The 5,156-nt window shown below is 34.6% G+C and overlaps 1 pseudogene; it reads left to right on the forward strand.

Moving 5' to 3' along the window:
- Positions 1–4,018, forward strand: LOC104227389 (cytochrome P450 CYP72A616-like; annotated as a pseudogene).
- The last annotated feature ends 1,138 nt before the right edge of the window (positions 4,019–5,156 follow it).

The raw sequence follows: 5,156 nt of genomic DNA on the forward strand, positions 1-5,156 counted from the left end.
TTCCTATAATTTGATATCCTCACTGTGTACATTCAGCTTATAGAAGTCTATGGCAGGTGTAACACTAATTGCTTCTACAATATTTGGAATTTTTGTGGCTATAGTTTGTGCTAAATTTCTGTATAAAATATGGTGGTGGCCAAAAATGATGGAGAAGAAGCTGAAAAAGCAAGGAATACATGGCCCTCCCTATAAGTTTCTCTTTGGAAATCTTAAAGAGATGATGAGAATGTCTAAAGAAGCTAAGTCAAAACCTCTCTCTTTAACCCATGATATCATGCCTTGGCTTAATCCTTTTCTTCAACATCTTGCTAACAATCACAGTAAGTCCAAATTTCTAACTCTCCTTTTCACATCCGATCCCTTTTTCGTTGTCATGTTTTCCTTTTCGAGAGTAATTTGGGCTAATCTTCGAAGTTAAAGTGGATTTAATCAACTTAATATCTTAAAACTAAATTTTGGGTATTCAAAAACAATACAAATAGTACTATAAGTTGCAGTTCTTCTCATGTCAATATGCATGAGGTGAAAGTTCACATAATTTGTATTCAAGAAATGGACAAATGCAATATGTCCTAAAATAAGTGTCACTTTTTGCCGTTCAAGAGTTAATTTGACTAATCTTTAAAGTTAAAAATGGATTCCATCAAATTAATTTTTATTATTAAAAAAAAATTATATATTCAAAAGCTATATGAAAAGTAGACTTGTCCAGGGCAGAGGTAAGATTGCGTATATCCTACCCTCCCCTGACTCCATTTGTGGGAATACATTGGATTGTTGATGTTGATGTTGTTGTTGTATACTAAAAGTAGTATAAGTTAGCAATATGTCAATACGATTGAAAAATTTGTATTATAAAATGATGGTCAAAGTTCACATAATTTGAATCACCAGAAATAAAAAGTGAAACGTAATTTGAGACTGAGGGAGTATTAACTTTCTGACGCGACTACCATGCAGTAACTAATAACAATATTATGATTGCAGAGAAAATTTTTGTGATGTGGGCTGGACCGACACCTCGAGTTACAGTTACAGATCCGAAGCTAATTCGAGAATTATTAAACAAACATCAAGAATTCCACAAGCCTGAAGCTAATGCCTTCATTGAGATGTTTGTGACTGGACTTGCTGGTTACAATGGAGAAAAATGGGCCACCCATAGAAAGATAGTAACTCCTGCCTTTCATATTGACAAGTTAAAGGTATGAGTAGTAGTTAATTGTTAGTCTTAATTTCTTGCAAGGATTCAATTAGATTCAAACATTTGATAGAAAATAATAGGCCATCTGGTCATGTGACTTCAAAAAGCACAACCCAATGTACAAAGTATTTCGTATTTACACGTAGGGTTTGGGAGAGAGCCACACCTCAAGGGTGTAATGTAGAACGCATACCCTAATGCAGAGGAGGATCCATGATTTAAAGTTTACGTGTTGGTATAGCAACCTTAAGTAAATATACAATAAGTAACTGAGTTCACAATCAAATATTTATGGATATTTAATGAATTTTTAATACATATACATGGTATGCGCAAAAGCTACTGGCTTCCCGAAAACCTACATATAATAGGCTGGATCCGCCCCTTCCCTAATCCAAGCATTAATATCTTCTTCTACGGATTGAACTAGTGACCTATATGTCACACTGATACAACTTTACCGTTGCTCTAAGAAATGGCTTCTAAAAGTTAAACACATCTTTTATTTATATATGGACAACGTCTATATAAAAGTAATTAACAAAAGGACCACATCTTGGATTTATTATTCCAATACAATCTTCTAATAGAATGATTTGATAAGATAAAGATGTACCTTATTTATTAGAGTAGTAGTTAATTAGATTATGTCTGTGTTTGCCTTTACAGAGGATGTTTTCATCAGCATTTTGTGCATGTGTTGAGGAAATGATAAGCAGATGGGAGGAATTGGTTAGCAAAACAGAGACTTGTGAGTTGGATATGGAAAGAGAATTTATGTTCTTAGGTGGAGATGTTATATCAAGAGCTGCCTTTGGTAGCAATATTGAAGAAGGAAGGTCAATTTTCCTACTTCAGAAGGAGCAATGCGAGCTTATCTTGGCTTCCCCATTCACCCTTTTCTTTCCCTGGCTAAGGTGCATTTGAATGGCAACTCCTAGACAATAAAATTAAATTATATTAAAAAAAAATTTACACTATCAGGTCACCCTGTAATTTTGAAAATAAGACAAATTACTTGCTACAATAGATAAACGTGGTAATCTGATAGTGTAAATCTTTTTACACGACAGTGGTGTTTTATAAGTTAAACTCTTGTCCAATAATCTAAAACTTGTTACAGATTTCTTCCAATAGCATCAAATAGAAAAGCAAGGGACAACTATAAAAAAGTTAGAGGTATGATAAGAGGAATAATAAAGAAGCGAGAAGACGCCGAGCGATCAGGAATTACCATGGAAGACAATGATGATATCTTAGGCCTACTCTTAAAATCATGAAATGAAGAGAAAAACAAGTCTAAAACAGGACTAACGACGGACGATGTGATCGAAGAATGCAAAGAATTCTACCTTGCAGGTCAAGATACAACCTCAGCTTTGCTAACTTGGACACTGGTAGCCTTGAGCATGCACCCTGAATGACAAGACAAAGCCAGGAAAGAAGTTCTTCATGTCATTGGGAAAAGTAAACCAAAATTCGATGACTTAAATCAGCTAAAAATAGTAAGTAATTAATACTTCCTTCGTTTTATTTTGTGTCTAACTTATTTGTCTGGGCATATGTAGTTTTAAAACTTGAAGTTAAATTGTTTCCAAATATAGAAATTAAAGGAGTCATCAAGCCATGAAATAGCCTTTTGCAGAAATGCAAGGTAAAGTTGCGTACAATAGATCCTTGTGGTCTGGCATTTCCCCGGACCCCGCGCATAGCTGGAGCTATGTGCATCGAGCTGCCATTTTTTATCTTTTATAAACTGACTTTACATACACGGCCAGTGTAAAGATTCTTTTACATAATCAGTAATCTTTAAGGGGTCGTTTGGTTGGAATACGATTTATACCGGTACAGTTATGCCGGTATAAGTTATGCTGGGATTAGTTATGCTAGGATTATTGTTTATTCATTGTTTGGTATGTTGTATTAAGAATGACAATTACATAATTTCTAAAAAGAAGGTATAAGTTATACCGGTGCTAATTATCCCACCTTCTATAAAGTATAAGTTATCCCAGTGTTAAAATTAACACCGGGATAAATTTATACCTGGTTTGCTAACCAAATAGAGTATTAAGGTGGTATTTAATTTTTATACCACCCTTATACCTTCTTATACCTCATACCAAACGACCCCTAAATGTAGTAACACGCTAGTTACAAATTATATGAGATTACCAATTTGTGTTGATCAATAGATTTATCTGTAATTACCTAATGATGATCATTGATAACTATAGATGACGATGATCTTCCAAGAGGTGTTGAGATTGTATCCAGCACTGCTGCTTTATCGGAGAACGTCGAAGAGCTGCAAGTTGGGAGACATGACAATTCCAGCAGGAGTACAAGTATTTGTGCCTACACATCTGGTTCATCGCGATCGCGAAGTATGAGGAGATAATGCATTTCTATTCAATCCAGAGAGGTTCTCAGAAGGGGTTTCAAAAGCAGTAGGAAAAGAGCATCAGTTATATATTCCCTTTGGTTGGGGTGCTCGGATGTGCATAGGGTTGAACTTTGGCATGTTAGAAGCCAAGCTCGCTTTATCTCGAATTCTGCAGCTCTTTTGGTTTGAACTTTCTCCTTCCTACACTCATGCTCCTTACTGTACTCTCATTCTTAAACCTCAGTATGGTGCTCACATAATCTTGCACAAACTTTGACCCATCGATCACGCGGGCTTGTTATTGTCATTTCCAATAAGGTTGATCAGAAATCTAGCTTTTGCTATTTATGCATTTCAGAACACTATCATTTTAGAATTTGGATGTCATGAATGCTTGTTGTTAGAATAAACACTTTGTATTTGTAGTAAATGGTATCTGAAATAGATTGTACTAATCAAGAGTGAACCATTATTTATGGAAAGGAGATAGTATTTCCTAATAGATAGAAACAAAAAGAGTTAATATCCTAAAATCCCCTAAATTATCATATTTTTGTTAGTTTTCCACTTAAATTATTCGATGTTTTCAAAACTCCCAAGAACTATGTTGCCCTAGATACTAAAACAACATAGTTGCATTCTTTCACGTGCGTCTAGTACACGCTCATAATTATCTACAAAACGTGCTATGTGGCACTATATATGGCTATTTAACTCAGTTTAAAAATCTCATAAACTATAACTTTTTTGTCAATTACCTATTTGATGTTTTATACTTCAATACCACACAAGAGGTTGCTGAATAATAATTGGAGAAAGTAAAGAATACAAGTATTTTTAACTAGAAAATACCTGACTCAAAAGGTAAAAAAATCACTACCTACTATCCAGTAGGATTTTTTCCAACACTTCACTAAATCACATAGCCAAAAACATCATTTACAAAACTCTTATAAACCTAAGGATTACCTCTAACTCTTTGTGGCAACCAACCTCAAGCTGTTGCCACAACTTCAAGTTAACTCTAATTTGAATGCTAACTCAAAGTACCTAGTACAAATGCTTCTAAATAAAGCTGAAAGGTTCAACTCAAAAGACCTATTACAACTGAACTAGAATAAAAGACATACACTTGGAACTTGTTCTTCTATCTGGTTCATATAGCTCCAGGTTCGCACACTTGAAATACACAGGAATTGCTTGCAAAATGCATTGCTATTTTGCTCTCAACTCTTGCTTAACTTTAGCGTTTGTGCGTCACCTGTAAAAGAGAACGAACTGATACATATAGAGTTAGTAGAATAAGAAAAAACTAGAGTTCTAATACTATACTCTTCCTTGGTGTAAGAGTTCTAGTAATCTTCAACTTCTAATTCCTTCTTTATCTATGATAGAGTTCTCTTCAAGTAAGGAGTTCTGCTCTTTATCAATTATGCAACCTTTTCATTTAGGAGATATCATATATAACCACATGTGCTTATATCCTTCACGTGTATGCCTTATGCTTGAATCTGCTTGTGCCCTGTGTACACTATGTATGGACCTGGTTCATGCATGTGTTTC

Source organism: Nicotiana sylvestris, chromosome 7 (assembly GCF_000393655.2).
Source record: "Nicotiana sylvestris chromosome 7, ASM39365v2, whole genome shotgun sequence".
Taxonomy (NCBI): Eukaryota; Viridiplantae; Streptophyta; class Magnoliopsida; order Solanales; family Solanaceae; genus Nicotiana; species Nicotiana sylvestris.